At 44.7% G+C, this 17,973-nt stretch overlaps 1 protein-coding gene across 2 annotated transcripts in view; it reads right to left on the bottom strand.

Moving 5' to 3' along the window:
- The window catches only part of RAD51B (RAD51 paralog B), a 502,805-nt gene that overhangs the window by 57,486 nt on the left and 427,346 nt on the right, over positions 1-17,973 (bottom strand). The window contains exon 14 of one of the 2 annotated variants that reach the window (XR_013228395.1): positions 13,857-13,890. The exons of the other annotated variant lie outside the window; for it this stretch is intronic. The gene's annotated coding sequence lies outside the window, so the exon portion shown is untranslated. Of the gene's footprint in view, positions 1-13,856; positions 13,891-17,973 lie in introns of those variants that run through there. 2 annotated transcript variants of the gene reach the window in all.

Here is a 17,973-nt window from a genome sequence, read left to right as displayed (position 1 = left end):
TAGGTAGGGTCGATAAAGCTCTGAGAGAATTGCTATATGAGAACAGCTCTAACAGAACTGTGACTGGCCCTAGGTCATCCAGCTGGCTGCATGTGGAGGAGCACTGGGGAATCAAACCCAGTTCACCAGATTAGAAGCTGCTGCTTGAAACCACTACACCAAGCTGGCTCTAAACTAAGATCAACACACTAGCAATTAACACAGATTCACCAATCTCTTTGCTGAGTATTTATTTTACTCCATGATATTACATGATTATCCTACCCTTTCTTTAGGGAGCTCAAAGTACTGAATATGATTTGTCCCCTCTTCCATTTCACCCTCACAACAACCTTTTGAGGTAGGTTAGGCGCAGAGGGGTGGTGCTCCATTTCCTGGCACATAGACATTTGATTCTAGTCTCTCCAAGTCCCAGGTTGAAGTTAAACCATGCTGGGCAGTAGGCAAATTGCTTCAGTAGCACATTAGCTTTTGTATTTTAACTACGTCTTTATCTTTAGTGTTAATATTTCTTTTAGTGAGATCCTAGGATTTGGTTTAGCCCTTTGCAGAGCTGAATGGTAGTGACTCCCCACCCCCTAACACTTGCACAAGGGAAGCAACCAGACTTTGTCAGAGGACAAAAGCCTTCACACGAAGGGCAGCACTCAACAAAATGCACAATTACTTTTTGTTTTACCTGTACAGACTATGGGGAAATACACAGCAAATATTCAGCAGCTGTCTCCTGCCTTGCCTTGTGCCACAGCCCGGAATCAGCCCTTCATTCCCTATTGTAAGCAGAGACATTTTAAAACCATTTAATTGACTAGGCCTGAGCTGCATATTAGTGGCAGTAAAAAAAAACCCTTGGGATTGAAAACCCAAGAAAGGGATTACCAACTTGCAATTTAACAATTGTTTAAATTCTTCAGGGGCTATGCAATCTCCTGCTGTGCAGGTATATTACCATGGCTATTTTATTTAAAGTCTCACCAAAGGCCAATCAGAGGGTGACTTCAGCAAGCAAGAATAGTCCAGCCCAGGAATTTCAGTGGAAGAGAGTTACGAACTTGATTGACCTGGTTGACACCAACAGGAGTAACCAGAAGAAGGAATGTGATTGCAAATTTGGAACATTATTATTGTTTTGAGCTATATGGCCAAAACAAAAAAATGGTGCTTTACAGTAATAAATGATTGACCATTGATAGGAAGTGCTAATTGTCAAGACTTCCTAATGCATTCAGGGTTGCAGAGCAGTTGGGTCAGTCAACATATGCACCCTCCTCCCAACATAATGAGTCTGATTCTATCTTGTGTTTCTACAGGGGCCCCTTTCTACCAGTAATTTTCTTTAACAATGCAAGTGAAAAATGGTCTAGAGGCAAGCAAAGAGAGAAAGGTGAGTTCAACAGGAGTGCTCACCTTGGGGCAATGAGCCTGGTGCTCTCCATACCCCTCCTCAGCCTTCCTTGCCATGCTGAGGCAAGTACCTGCATGTGTGAGATGCTCTGAACTCTGGTGCTTGGGAGAAACAATTGATATATGTCTTTATTGTGAGCTGGAATGAATGTTTATTTATATATGAGATTTTCTTCTCATCTTTCCTCCAAGGAACTCAGGGCCATGCTAATCTTCTTTGTGTCGTTTCAGTTCTTCGTATATGAGCTGCTCTTTCCTCCTCCATTTTGTCCTCACAACGAGGTCAATCATGGAGTTTCAAACCGGGTGTGATGGCTCCACATCAGCAGAGGAGAGGCCCCATCCATTACCCCCACAAGCTTAGCAGGGAGACAGGGCTTACCTACCATCAGAAGAGTCTGAAGCTGCCACAGCAGGTAGAACAGCCAAATGGCAGACATTCGGGATGTAGGCCTGACTCAGCCCAGAAGGCAGCCAGACTCAGCCACAGGTTCCTTAGTTAGCCGCTGCAAAGCACTGAGCAGGGCTGGATTGCTGAGCTGTGGCTTATCAGCCCCAGGCAGCTAGGTGTGGCTACGGGGAAGAGGAAATGGCAATGGAAAAGGGAGCATGAAAACAAGGGCTCAGCCATTTTAGGAAGTAGCAGGAGGGCCTTGCTAAAAGATGGGGAGTAGCAGCACTCCAAGACAGTAGGGAAAAGAGGGAGACAGAGGTTTTGCCTGAGGAAAGAAAGTTAGGGTGTAAGATAAGAAGTTCAAGCATCTTGTAAGCAGTGGTGGGTGATGTTATCCATACCAAAACCCACTGATGCACAAAGAAGGCTAAAATAAAAGTGAGAAGTGCATTTAAACAGCCAGTGCCTCTTTTTGGATGATTGGTCCCCATTTTTGACATTCCTCTACTGTTAGAGGGTTTCTCTGCAGTGTCGGAGTATGAACCCTGCTCTCCCCATTCCTAGTCCAACACTACAGTAATAGAAAGCAAATGCAGATGTGCCTTACTTCCCTGCAACCCAGCACTAGCTATCCATGCTGTCCTCTTAGTGGGATAAAATTCAGATGGGTCAAAATATATCAGTGCAGCTCCACTGAGGCTTGACTGTGTCTTGAACCTATGCATGATGGATTTGGGCACCTTAAAATGTTACACTGCCACGGTTACATGACAGGCAGGGCAGGAATGCTGGGAGGGGAGTAGTAAGGAGTACTTTCACTGTTTAGAAGCAAAATGGAGGCAAAGACTTGATGCCATGACGTCACACAATCACACAACACTCTAGGGATTTCCTAAATATCTATGACTTTTAACAAAGAGATTTGGGGAAATTCTAGAGTGTCACACAATGCTATTATTTTATTTCTGGTTCTGCAATCAGAAGTAATGTCATGGCATTTCTGACACTGATCCTCCATCTCCTCATTTTTCTTCTGCTGCTCCACATAGTGACAAGAGTAGTACAGATGTTGGGTGGGAGTTTGCCCACTCCATGTAGGTATGGGCATTGTCTAATCTTGCCAGCTATCTTAATCATTGTCGTTGCTGTAGTGGAACTGGTTATGTGGACTGCAGAGCCAACAGGAGATGGAAGTCTGTTAGAAACTATCACAGATAAAGAGCTTTACTATGTAAAAATAGCTCAAGATAGGAATTATTCCAAAAAAGACAGTATTTCTTAATATTGGTTCACACCATCAGTAAGCCATGCTTGCAAAAATCCTTTTATTATAGCTCAAACTCTTCCTGTTGGTTTATGCCATTTCAATCTGTCCTAAACTCAAATTTAGAGCATTGGTCCAATCCTTTATAGGATTTATGTTAGCTGTTATTTATGTCAGGCAGGAAAGAATTTGGCTTGGGCCTTCCTGGGAGTCGTACCTTCCAACATAGAAGGAACATATCCTAAACTCAACTATATGTGTGTCTCTCTCTGTTTATGAAAAAACATGCTCATCTCAGGCTGGAAGGCACTCATTAGTTTTATATTAAAAGCAAGTTTCTGGTTCAGCACTAGTGATCCTTACCTCAAATAAAACTCTCACCTAAGTAAAGAAATGTTTGCGTTGTATTTAAAGTGTTTATTAAACAGCTTTACATTACATGGGTGACTGAGAATTCCCGTCTCATCCATGAGGCTGCTTCACTGGTAAAATGCATTATTTGAGATGAGTAAATGCCTTATCTGGTAACTCTCGTAGCCATGCCTACACAGTCCTCTGAATGAACTTTATAAACCAGGAAAAAAATCCCAGAAATATTTAATGGGCAGGAGTTCAAAAAGCCACCACCGCCTAACAAAAGGTAGGCCAGACTTGGAAAGGATCCTCCTTTCTTCTTTTTCTATTTATCAACAGGATATAAAGGCTGGAAGATTCTGCCCCTTGTGAAGCCTCTTTTTCCTTGACAGAATAAGCAAACAGGTCTTAGCCTGCTGCCTGTAGGGAAATAGGTTTGTTATGGAAGGAGCGCCCTGCACTAAAACAACAAACAGAAGAATGGCCATGCTTGTTTTCCCATGTGCTGGGGGTGAGGGTGCAGCCGCCACAGGCCTCCCTGCATATCCTCTCCAACTGATAGAGGAGGCTTAGGCAGAGAGATACAAGGGGACAGAGGTAAGTGTAAAGAAATGTAATAAATTGCTCATTTCTGTATAGGAGCTAATAAATATAAATTCACAGTTTTCTTTCTGTATTAAGGGTATACCTAATATAACTAATGAGTGTCCTCTTTGTTGCTCATTCATCATCATAAAATATTCAGCTCCTCCCCACAAAAACCTTTTAAGTTTTAAACATTTACATTTTCTTTGATAAAGCAAATCAGCCATAAAACAGAAATGCAATTACCTCACCAACTGTGTCAAAATTCAAAATACCCTACCCAAAATACCCATTCAATTCACTCCTTAAACCTCCTCGGATGAAAATCCACTCATATTTTCCCTCCAAAGTCAGCAATGATTAGCTGGTAGGCAGTCCGTCCCTGAGAGCAGGCTACTGGTCACCGTCTCTACCTCAACCATTTTGGAAAACCTCCCCTAGCGCCTGCATCATGTGACAATGCATTGCTTGAGGTGAGTAAGTTCTAGGTCCACATGCAGTACAACTTGAATGTAACAGCAAATAATAAGGAACTGTGTACCATTAACACAAAGTGTGCTATCAAGTTGCAATTTATGTCGTTGTTTAAAGTGATGGTAATTCCTTTAGAGTAGATGTTGAGCTGCAGACAGGACAAATGGGACCAACCCTACAGAAAGTTCTGTGCCAAGTGAAGCCCGTTCCTGTCACTGTCATTTAACTACAGATAAGTATATCTCAGTAGCCCCTGGTTAAATCCACAGAACTGTGGCCAGCATGCTCCAAGACTATTTGGAGAGGGAAAAACACAGTCCAGTTGTGTTAACAGCTTCATCCCCCACCCCCTATCCCTTCCTGGTCTGAGTTGGCCTACATTTAGGATTGGCCTAGATTTCAAATAGCAAATGCAACTGCTTGTATTATATGTGCTCCCAGGAGAAACACATAAGATTTCTTTCTCATGCACAGATGCAGCATACAACAATCCTGGTGTCACCCGTGCACACAAAAGTCTTCTCTGCTTTACAAGCCCTGAGGCCAAAGGAGAACAGAAAATTATCTGTTACCAACTATACACACATATGTTTCTGTCTGAACGAAATTGACTCTAGATGTAATTCTCTTTTCTCTGCTCTTCTGTGTAGCTGTACACAACAGTCCTTCCCTGTTATATGAATTCCATATGAAAATTATGGGGTATTTATTTATTTATTTTTTATTTGGACTTATAGCCCACCACTCCCATGAGGCTCGTGGTGGGTCACATTCAATAAAGCCCCCATAAAACCCCTAATACAATAAAATCCCACCTAAAACCAGCAAACCCAACCTAACCCAAACCAATCCAAGTGGCGGCAACACTACACAACCGAGCCCATATCCCAAGGGAAGAATAAACAATCACCACCAAAGTAACCCTGGGGGGAGGGTCCGATCTACTATCGAGGTGCTGGCCTCAACCATAAACCTGGCAGAAGAGCTCCGTTTTGCAGGCCCTCTGGTAAACTGGTAAATCCCGCAGGGCCCGCAGCTCCTCCGGGAGCTCATTCCACCAGGTGGAGGCCAGGACTGAAAAGGCCCTGGCTCTGGTCGAGGCCAGACGCACCTGCCGGGAACCAGGTACGACCATCAGATTTGTGCCCACAGAGTGCAAGGCCCTGCGGGGGGCATAGGCCAAAAGGCGGTCCCTTAACTATGTGGGTCCCAGACTGGAGGGCTTTAAAGGTTAAAACCAAAACCTTGAATCTGATCCGGGCAACAATTGGTAGCCAATGCAGCTGCCTCAGCACAGGTTGGATATGGGTCCTCCAAGATGTCCCTGTAAGGACCCTAGCAGCTGCATTTTGTACCATCTGTAATTTCCAGATCAGGCACAAGGGCAGGCCCATGTAGAACGAGCTACAGAAATCTATTCTGGAGGTGACTGTCGCATGGATCACTGTGTCTAGGTGATTAGGAGACAGGCTAGTAGCCAAGCGTGGCGAAGATGGAAAAATGCCTGGCCCGCTACCTTTTTGACCTAAGCCTCCAAGGTTAGCGAGGCATCTAAGGTCACTCCCAGATTTCGGGCTTGGGACGCGATGACCAGTTGCGTCCCAGCTAAGGTGGGGAGACGCGCTTCCTGAGCTGCCCCCCTCCCACCAAACCACAGGACCTCCGTCTTGGCAGGGTTGAGTTTCAGGTGGCTCTGCTCAAGCCACCCAGCCACGGCTTCCAAACATCTGGCAAATGGATCCAGGGAGGAGTCCGGGCGGCCATCCATCAAGAGGTACAGCTGGGTGTCATCCACATACTGATGACAACCCAAGCTGTAACTCCTCACCAGCTGGGCCAGAGGGCACATAAAGATGTTGAAAAGCATGGGGGAGAGCACCAAGCCCTGAAGGACTCCACAAGAGAGCCCAAATGGACTCAACATCTCATCCCCCAACGCCACCCTATGGATCCGGTTTAGGAGGAAGGAACATATCCATCGTAATGCTGTACCCCTTAGCCCTGTCTTGGCGAGGCAGCATGCTAGTAGTTCATGGTCGACTACATCAAATGGGGCCGACAGATCTAATAGAACCAACACAGCAGAACTGCCTCAATCCAGCTGGCGACAGAGATTGTCCATCAAAGCGACCAGCACCGTCTCCACCCCATGGCCAGGACGGAAGCCAGACTGGTATGGATCAAGAGCGGAATGCCAGGAGCTGGTCCGCCGTGGCACTTTGTATATTGTTTATGAGGAACAACTTTTCTGTCCTCCTTTTGAGAAAAGGCTCAGCTGTTTTGAATGCCAGGGTCCCACTTATGGCTGTAAATGCCAAGTTATAAGCAAGATGATAGCGGTCTTGAGCATCTATACTGTGCCCCTCTCTCACCGTGGAGTAACCAGGGACATCAACTCACATAGAAACAGGAAAAAATGGGAGCCAGGACTTACCAGCAAACTCAGCCCAGCTCACTGAAAGCAAGCACACTCTAGCTTAAGTATGATGATTGCCAAACAAGCCTGAACTGCAAGAATTATCAGATCAGAGAAATCCCACTCCAGCACTAGTGAGTCTGCAGAGGAGGATAGTTTGTGTGTGCATGTGTGTGTTTTCTGCAAGATGCAGACTCTGAAAACATCCTGCTTATGCAAATGTGTGAAAAGTGCTGATGAAGGCATGATTACTGCACGAATCTGTGTTCTCCCATGGTGGGAGCAGGCTGAAGTCTTCCTCTTTTTCCACTCCCCTTAAGGCCTATGGGCTGACTTTACATTTATCCTCTCTGCCTTCTCACTGATTTAAAGTTATCCTGTCCCGTCATATTATGGAATAAAATACATCTTGTAACACTGCCTATTAGGAGTTTGAGCTGAACCTTAAAGTATTCTTCGGTGCAACTGGCTGAGCTTTATTTATTCATGTTCCAAAACAATTATTTATGAAAACATTTATACCTCCTCTTCTCCCAGGGCCTAAGGCTCCATTGCTCTGACTTCCAGCCAGGCCCAAGATACTTGATGACCCAGAGGTGTCTGAAAAGAAGAGGAAGACAGTTATCAATTATCCCTCTTTTTATAACTGGGAATGCTACTTTTTGAACATTCCTGATTGTGGAGTGAGTACTGATACATGTACATTATTTTCACATATAGGCATCATGTCCATGAGACAGTAGTCACACAAGAACATGCTCCAGAGAGTGCCTCACCGACCTTTTATTTCGGAATGCAGAGAAAACCTATGTAAAGTTCAGCATTCTGTGTTTGCCCCCACATGTTCTAATAGTCAAGTGTGGCCCAATTTGTGGATACTTACATCTGAAGATTGGGGCCACACTGTTATAAAACAGATGGTTCCACAAACTTGGATGACCCCTCCGCAGGTTTGCAGAAAAACCTGAAAAGTAAAAAAAAGGAAAGAGTTACAAAAAATACAATTGACCGCATAAGCACTAAGAACTGTTCCTTGCAGGTGGATGAGGAGGAGGAGAAAGGGAAGAGAGAATGTAGGGCACTTACAAATGAGGGAGACATGGCCATCTGTGTGAACTGTTGTTGCAGCTACTGCTGAAGCACACCGGGCAGCTAGGAGAGTCACTATTGCTGTTGTGTCAAAGCTGCAGGGCATCTTCCTTGTGAGTTCTCACTTGCCTGTCCTATATGTCAAGGAACATTCTGTTGTATAATGTTGCTACACACCGACAGACACTCATCCAACTTTGAACATCCAAACTTTGAACCATTGGGTTGTTCCATGCTTGAATGCATTTCTTGACATTTTTTATCTTAGAGACTTACAGGCCAATCACAATGCTCTCTTCCAGCACACAGGTGTATGTAGCACCTGTCTTCTGAAGAATGCAACATATTTTCAGACCTCTCTGATGAAAGGGAATGAGGTGCTCATCACCAAAATGGCAAGAGCCTCCAACTGTGAAAAGGAAGAGGGAGGCACAAAGTAGAACTTGACATGGAGATTACTTCACACTTCAGTGTTGTGACTAATCGGGTTCTAAAATAAGTAGTGATTTATAGGCCTGGGGGGGGGGGCAGGGATGAACCAACAGGATACCCCCAGAGGACTTGTGAGTGAAAGAAGCCATCCCCCAGAGTTTCTGCATAAATAAAGGCTGTCTGAATCAATAGAAAGACTCCAGTTACAAAAAGGAGGCATCATAAAAATAGCTTGTTTTTCGTAGCAAGTGTTTTCTAAAATTAGGAATGGAAAGACATTCTGAATTACAGAATATGGGGGGGGGGCTTGATATATAGATAGTATGGAAATGATCAATATTTCCCTCTTTTTAAAAAATGGTGCCTTCATTTTTTATTTATTTATTTTATTTAATATTGTATTTCTATTCCCCTGTTCCCAGCACTGCTGGCTCACGGCAGATCCAGAATATACGGTATATATAAGGGCAGTGGCAAGCCTCAAAACTAACAGACTACAATAAATGTATTTGCATATAGCTATAACTTGTGGCGTAGAGCCTTTTGTGGCGCATTGAGCCTCTTGTGGCGCAGAGTGGTAAGGCAGCAGACATGCTGTCTGAAGCTCTGACCATGACGCTGGGAGTTCAATCCCAGCAGCCGGCTCAAGGTCAACTCAGCCTTCCATCCTTCCGAGGTCGGTAAAATGAGTACCCAGCTTGCTGGGGGGTAAACGGTAATGACTGGGGAAGGCACTGGCAAACCACCCCGTATTGAGTCTGCCATGAAAACGCTAGAGGGCGTAACTCGAGGGTCAGACATGACCCGGTGCTTGCACAGGGGATACCTTTACCTTTTTTTACTATATAGCTATAGGCCTTTACAAAATATAAGACACAAATTTATAAACACTAAAATAGAATAAAAGGACTGTATAAAAACATAAAATTTGAGGCCATAGAACTACGAAACAGCATGCAAAATACAGAGATACAAGAGAATTAAGAGCCTGCCTTAATGGTGACAACGTAGGCCCTTATTTTCCTTGCAGCCAAAGCAAATAGTGAGGTTTTATATGTGACATTGACAACACGGTCAGAGAAAAGATAGAGTATCTTTTCAGCAACAGAGGGAAGGTTAGGGCCACATAAGAACTCATTGAGGAATTTGGCCCTGGGTTGAGCATAAAGTAAAGAGTCAAATATGTAATGGGGTAAATCCTCCAGAGCTTGTGCACCGCAAATCCAAAAATGCTGTTTTTTTGGCATACAGCTATAATGGCCAGCCAAGACCTCCATGGGCATCATTTTGAAACAGAGTGACATGACTTCTATTCCATACAAGAGATGAGGGACGACCTTGTACTTATATAATTTAAGGACTGGATCAATGAAGAAGCCTCCTTTTGTATAATAAAACTTCAGAACCTGGAAACATCACTGCTTCCATTTGGGTGTTTTGCTTAATTTTCTGCATGTCTTTTATCACCTAGCCATCAAGAGATACTTAGTTCCTTAAGAGAGCCCTCCTGAGGCCCATGGTGCCTTCATCTCACCAACACTGACATGGCTTAACAAAAATCAAGTCCAGCAGCAACTTTAAGACCAATAAAGATTTATTCAAGGTATGAGCATTTGAGCGCATACACTCGAAAGCTCATGCCTTGAATAAATCTTTGTTGGTCTTAAAAGTGCTGCTGGACTCTGATTTTAATGTGCTACTTCAGACCAACACGGCTACCCATTTGAATCTATCCTTATTTAAATACTAGATTTAAAGCCCATTTTAATTGAAAATAAAATGGCCGCTAGATGCCATAGGACCCGGACCCGACTCCCAAAGGCTTCTGTGTAGGCCTGGACTGGGCCCGTGGGGCTGCAGAAGCCTTTATCCTCCTCCCCCCTGTGGATGAGAGAAGGCTGAAGCGGGCCCGGGGCTGGATTGGGGGGAAGCGGCCTACCTGTCTCCGGCGGCATCGGGTCCTCATGGGCCGGGAGCTGCGGGGACACTGGTTGTGGCCGGCCACATGGTGCGTCACGGGAGTGGCAGCCAAGGCGGCAGGCCCTGGCAGCGATGGCGAGGAGAAGGCGGTGGGCCCCGGCGGCGACAGCGAGTGAGCGGGAGCCTTCGGCCGGGCGGCGGAGCGTCGTCGCGGGGAGAAGGCAGAGTTGGGCTCTACACAGGATCAGCCCTAAGCATCCTAAAGCATCCAAGAAAAGTGTGTATCCAACCTCTGCTTGAAGACTGCCAGTGAGGGGGAGCTCACCACCTCCTTAGGCAGCCTATTCCACTGCTGAACTACTCTGACTGTGAAAAACTTTTTCCTGATATCTAGCCTATATCGTTGTACTTGTAGTTTAAACCCATTACTGCATGTCCTCTCCTCTGCAGCCAGCAGAAACAGCATCCTGCCCTCCTCCAAGTGACAACCTTTCAAATACTTAAAGAGGGCTATCATGTCCCCTCTCAACCTCCTTTTCTCCAGGCTGAACATTCCCAAGTCCTTCAACTTATCTTCATAGGGCTTGGTCCCTTGGCCCCAGATCATCCTCGTCGCTCTCCTCTGTACCCTTTCAATTTTATCGACGTCCTTCTTAAAGTGAGGCCTCCAGAACTGCACACAGTACTCCAGGTGTGGTCTGACCAGTGCCGTATACAATGGGACTATGACATCTTGTGATTTTGATGTGATGCCCCTGTTGATACAGCCCAAAATGGCATTTGCTTTTTTTACCGCTGCATCACACTGCCTGCTCATGTTTAGTTTACAGTCCACAAGTACCCCAAGGTCTCATTCACACACAGTGTTACCTAGAAGCGTATCCCCCATCCAGTAGGCATGCTTTTCATTTTTCTGACCCAGATGCAGAACTTTACACTTATCTTTATTAAATTGCATCTTGTTCTCATTTGTCCATTTTTCCATTGTGTTCAGATCTCGTTGAACTCTGTCTCTATCTTCTGAAGTATTTGCCAGTCCTCCCAATTTGGTGTCATCTGTAAACTTGATGAGTAGTCCCTCCACCCCCTCATCTAGATCATTAATAAATATGTTAAAAAGTACCGGGCCAAGCACCGAGCCCTGAGGTACCCTGCTACTCACCTCCCTCCAGTCTGATGAAACACCATTGACAACAACTCTTTGAGTGTGGTTCTCTAACCAATTCCCTATCCACCTATCTGAAAATCCAGATTGCATTCCTTCAATTTATCCATCAGAACATCATGGGGAACCTTATCAAAAGCTTTACTAAAATCCAAGTAAACGACATCAACCGAATTTCCACGATCCAGCAAACACATCAACTGAATTTCCACCATTCATTCATTCATTCATTCATTCATTCATTCATTCATTCATTCATTCATTCATTCATTCATTCATTCATTCATTCACCACTTCTTACTGTGATGTCTTGAAATGGCCCTGAGGAACAGATATTTGCCCTATTGAGGAAATGTTTGTTTGGCCACAAATAGAAGTAACTGTAACCAAACAGAGTTTTGAGCAAACACAAAAAAAGGGTATACCATGGGGCATTGGGAAGTCCCCATTGGCTCTGAGGATGAAACCACCATATGCACCAGGATTGAAAAGACTGTAGAGAAAAGAGTATAACATAACTAAGGTCCCAGATTCAAGCTTTAAAGAGCTTTCCATCATAGAGAGCTGGGAGGACTGCCGTGCACCAGAGTCATGCCAAAATAGAGAACCAGCTTGGTGCATTGGTTAGGAGTGCGGACTTCTAATCTGGTGAGCCAGTTTGATTCTGCTCTCCCCCACATGCAACCAGCTGGGTGACCTTGGGCAGTTCACCACAGTTCTGACCAAACAGGAATATCAGGGCTCTCTCAGCCTCACCTACCTCGCAGGGTGTCTGTTGTGGGGAGAGGAAAGGGAAGGCGAATGTAAGCTGTTTTGAGACTCCTCTGGGCAGAAAAAAGTGGCATATAAGAACCAACTCTTCTTCTTCTTCTTCCTGCAGTTTGGCTCTAAGTCTTCACTTGGTTTAAGCCAGCTTGGTGTAGTGGCTAAGAGTGGTGGACTCTAATCTGAAGAAACGTGTTTGATTCACCACTTCTCCATGTGCAGACTTGGGGTAGTCACAGCTCTTTTAGGATAGTCAACCTGTGGTCCTCCAGATGTCCACGAACTACAATTTCCTGGCAGGGGCTCATGAGAATTGTAGTCCATGAACATCTGGGGAACCACAGGTTGACTACCCCTCCTGTAAGGGCTCTCTCAGCCCCACCTACTTCACATGGTGTCTGTTGTGAGGAGAGGAAAGGAAAGATGTAAACCAGTTTGGGACTCCTTCAGGTAGTGAAAAGCAGGGTATAAAATCTAGTTCTTCTTTTATAAATCTGTTCAACATGTAGGCTGCCTGGAATTAACATACTGCTGAATAGGGAGGGAGCAGCCGTTTTTCCTCCCATTGAGTCCAGTGGGAGTATTTTCATTGTTTTACTAATGTCAAGTTAAGTGCTGCATCCATTCTACATATAATCTGTTAAAGTGTCATGTAACAGCTAGGAAGTTCCATGTCAGGTCTCCAAGCATTTACAAGTGAAACTTAAACTATTTGACAGATTTGATCTATTATCTGTTCCTGGGAGTTGGGCATACACACTCCCATTTTTTACTGTAAGATGGAAAGACTGTTATTCATTGTGTGGGTAAGATAGGTGGAGATATGTATATGCATGAGGCTCATTTGATGATATTTTGGCATGCACGCCCTGTATGAGCCCCCTTGGAAGAAGCAAAAGAAAAAAGGGTTTTATTCCGGAAACTGACAAAGCCTCTGCCTAATTTATGAACTCTAGCAATAATGAATTATGAATGGAGAAAAGCTTCTGCTTAATTCAGAAAGAAGTAAAGCCCTAGCCTAATTGGCGACCTCAGAAGGACTTTATCCCTGTTCATAAAAGCCTCCACTTATTATGTGATTCAGGCAAATGTATTAGTGCTTTCATGAAACAGACTGAAATGCTGCTTAAATTATGCAGTTTCCCAAATGAGGTCAAACCCCTGGCAACTTCCTGAATGAACCAATCTTCAGCCTGGTTCACTTCTTAAGCAGTTTTTACCACGTGCAGTTAACATTCATAGTAACATAACAAAGAACAATTAGAGAGCATTTATGAAGTTCAAGATAGTTCCTCCTTTCTTGTCTTCAGAGGCATTTGTACAAACTCCAGTAGCAAAGCAAAACTGGAATCTTTTATATGTGTATTCAGGTCTTCACTGTATCAGACAGAGGAGGCACATCATCTCATTTTCCTACTGGCAACAGAATGGGGAAGGCAGCAAGATGATGGAAGGATGGAAGGCAGCATATATAGCCTGAACTTTTCAAATTTTGGAAGCTAAGCAGGACACATTTCCAATATACATTTTACTGCAGATTTTCAGAGCAGTAAACCTTTAATCTTGACTTTGGATTCTGTGCCCGCCTTACTCACCATTCATTTTCATCCGGTGTATTTATTCTCCAGCTGCAATAAAAAAAAACCCATACTCTTCTAAATTGGAGTGTATGACAGCCCTGTCTACCACCCTCATTCAGAGACCATTTCTGCATTAGGAGACATATCTTTGTTTAGTCTCGCTTTGAATTTCCTTTGGCTTTGACTCTAGCATTTCCACAATGGGCTTTCTTCCTCTTATTTCCCAGGCTGAAATTTGCAACATGTTTTCTGATGGGGGTAGCCTCCCATCATGCTTTGCTTTCTGCCCCTTTTTTAAAAATGTGGTTGTTGTTTTTTTTGCAAAATGGTGCCTGATAGCACCTTTGTTTTCATTGTGCCTCTTAATCCCACCATTCTGTACCCTTAATCACCCCAAATGTCCCCCCCCAAATGTCCTGAATGTATTTTTTTTATAAAAACTGAGTTTAAATGATTTATAACAATTACTAGGGAGAAAGCCCATTTTATTTAAAAATAAAATGGGCACTAGGGCCCGTCCCCCGGGGAAGCAAAGGCTTCCCAGGGGCTGGGGAGCCCCCCTGCGCAGCGGGTGTTCCTGGCAGCCCCCCCCTCCCCTGGAGCTAGGCTGGGTTCGGCGCGGCCAGAAGAGCAGGGCCACCATGTCACAGAAGTGGCGGCCCAGCAATTGTGGGCGCGTTGAAGTGCCTCCATCCCCGGCCTCCCCGCCCGTGTTGGCTGCCTCGGGGAGGGGGGGGGAAAGGAGCAGGGCCTCCACGTCTTTGATGCGGCAGCCCTGCTCCTTTCCTGCCAGTGAAGCTTGTTGGGCCGGGGGACTCACCAGCGGCGATGCATCTTGCTGTGGTGACTCCCCAGACGGCCTGGCCGAGGACGGGCCAAGTAGGCAATGGGGAGCCGCGCTGTGCATGGCTCCCCATTGGCTACTTGGACCTGGAGTGACACTCGGAGGGGCCAATCAGGAGCCGCTTTGCAGCTCCTGATTGGCCCCTCCGAGTTTTTATCACGGACTCGGCCTGCCCCTTTCTTCTCCCCTTTAGCCGTTACTGTTTTATTTAGACCGCTCCATAGCGGTCTAAATAATTGTTATGTTTTATGTGGTTATTAATTATTTATTAATTATTGTATTTATATACCAACACTCTTGGCCTGGCCGGCTCATGGCGGTTTACAACAAACAAACAAATAAACAAATATGTATGTACGTACGTACATATATAACATTTAAACCCCTCAATATATCTGAAACCCAATAAAACATGTACAATAAAAATTACAACTGACAACAACTTGATGGCGGCAATCCCTACCCTACTCCACTCCAACCATAATGCCTCAACTCTTCCATTTCCAGCTAATGCCCCATAGCCAATGCTATTTGTCTAGGATGGAACTAGAAAACAAGGGGAGTGAGGGCCTCGGTCTAATTTTCCTGATCTCAGCCCGGTCTCAACTGTATGCCTGGCAGAAGAGCTCTGTCTTACAGGCCCTGTGGAATCTAGAGAGTTCCATCAGGGCCCTCAGCTCTTCTGGAAGCTAACTGGCAACCAGTGCAGTTATCCCAGCATTGGCCGGACATGGGCCCCCCAAGATGACCTAGTGAGGACCCGTGCAGCTGTGTTCTGTACCAGTTGCAATTTCAGATCAAGGACTAGGGTAGGCCCATGTAAAGCAAGTTACAGAAGTCTAATCTGGAAGTGACCGTTGGCTGGATCACTGTGGCCAAGTGTTCAGTGGACAGGTAGGGTGCTAGTAGCTGTGCTTGGTGAAGATGAAAAAATATCTGGGCTACCTTCATGACCTGTGTTTCCATCGACAGGAAGGCATTAAAGATCATCCCCAAATTCCTGGCCAAAGGTGCAGGGGTAAGTTGAACCCTATCTAAGCAGGGGAGATGCACTTTCTGATCCTATCCCCTTCTACCCAGCCACAGGACCTCCATCTTGGAGGAGTTGAGTTTCAGATGATTCTGCCTTATCCATATAATTTTAACACTGCTGTGCAAAACTGCATTAAAAACAACAACAAACAGAAGCAGCATTGTAATGCAATCACCCCTTTAAAAAAATACAGATTTTTTTCCGAATGGAGGGAGGAAGGCAGAGGAAGGGAGGGAAAGGTAAGACAGTGACAAGAAGAGGGGCATTCTGAAATGACTAAAAATGGTGGGCACAGGGTGATAAAAGGATGGGGGAATGGAATCTGAAGGCATATGTAAGCTTTTGAATTGCCTTCAGTTTGGAAGTGAAGCAAAAGGATTATTGGCACAAAAGCACTCTCAGAAAATTCTGGGAAGCAGCAACTGGAAAGCAAACTGAGTGCTGAAGAAGGAAAATGAATGCAGAATGACAAAGAAAACCCACAGACATGCATGGTGAAAGTAAGGGGAAGAATATGTGCATAATAGCCTCAGGGTCAATTCTTGGAAGGGAGACCTCCAAGGAAGACTTTGTAGAGTAAGGCAATGGCAAACCATCTCTGCTTCTCCCTTACCTTGAAAGCCCTTTGCTGATTCACCATAATTCAGCTGAAATTTGACAGCAGATATAACCACCTGTAATTTAGTCTTAGAATTACAGTTATGTTTCTCAAAATCTTTTTAAAACCAAAAACTTCTTAGGTGCTTCCAGTTTTGAGCAGCGGGATGGTTGAGGAGATTAAAAAGCATGCCCCCATTGGATTTCCAAACATGTGTGTGGTGAAATGCAAGCTTATCTTGAGGTCGACATGATTCTGAATGAGCATATGGCAAGAAGTGAAAGAGTTGAGCAGACCCCCTCCCTTCAGTTCTTCTGCTCTTTATTGCAACTTCCTAAGGCTGGTCTTCATTCAAACAGACTAAATTCTTCACGGAAAAACAGATTTGCAATTACATATCACATCTAGTTTGGCTCACAGAGAAACAATTTGGAAAGGGGGCATATGAAACACGGGTGGGAGAATCTACTGGCAGCCAAAAGCACAGGGGGGTTTACTCTCCAACTCCCATGACTCAATGAGATCATTAACTATTCCCGGCTGAAATTAAATATGTTTCCTTCTCTGATAATCCTTATGGTATTTCAAGAACTGAATTCCATAAAGCTGTCCAGATGGTTATGCCAGGTTCTTAAAAGTCTTTCTTCAAATGAGCATCTGGCACTACAGATTCCTAGTCTACATTTCAGAAATACGGACTAATTATACATTGCACATAAATCTGAGTAACACAGCCCCCAACAACTAAGGAAACAGGGGTGGAAAATAGCAGCTTGAAGGAGAGAAACAACCAGGGGAGTTCTGAACCATTTTTCTACCTGCTGGTTTTCTGCTGCAGGCATATGAAATGCCCTATGGAAATATGGTTATGGAGCCACACAGAGGGAAATGCAGCTCAACAAGGAGCAGCAATAAGGAGATATTTTACCCCTTTGCATCTCAGTAATAGATTCCAGGATCTGTCTGTAGATGTTGATACAGGACCACAGGAACAAGAAATAATCCCCTACTCTCCCCAAAGCTCAAAAGATTCTCGGGGTCTTAGTAGACCATAGACTGAAAATGAGTCAGCAGTTGCTAAAAAGGCAAATGGGATTTGGGGCTGTATTAAAAGGAGTAAAGTGTCCATATCGCGCAAAGTGATGGTACCACTTTTCTCTGCTCTGGTTAGACCTCACTTAGACTACTGTGTTCCATTTTGGGCACCACAATTGAAGAAGGATGTAGACAAACTGGAGTGCTTCCAGAGGAGGGCAATGAAAATGATGAGGTGTTTGGAGACCAAGACATATGTGGAAAGGTTGAGGGAGCTTGGTCTGTAGCCATCTTCAATTACTTGAAGGGCTGTCACTTAGAGGCTGGAGCAGAGTTGTTTTCTGTTTTCCCAGAATGTTGAACCAGATCCATTGGGATAAAATTAATTTAAAATAATTTTCGGCTAAACATCCAGAAGAAATTCCTGACTGTTAGAGCAGTTCCTCAGTGGAATAGGTTTCCTTGGAAGGTGGTAGGTTCCCCTTCCTTGGAAGTTTTTAAGCAGAGGCTAGATAGCTACCTCACAGGAATGCTGATTCTGTGAACTTAGGCAGAGGCAGAAGGGAATGTGTCCATGTTTGGTTCTTGTGGAGAGCCAGTTTGGTGCAATGGTTAGGAGTG

The sequence above is a fragment of the Paroedura picta genome, chromosome 2 (assembly GCF_049243985.1).
Source record: "Paroedura picta isolate Pp20150507F chromosome 2, Ppicta_v3.0, whole genome shotgun sequence".
Lineage (NCBI taxonomy): Eukaryota > Metazoa > Chordata > Lepidosauria > Squamata > Gekkonidae > Paroedura > Paroedura picta.
The sequence above is the reverse complement of the archived record's forward strand: the minus strand, read 5'-3'. Positions and strand labels throughout refer to the sequence as shown.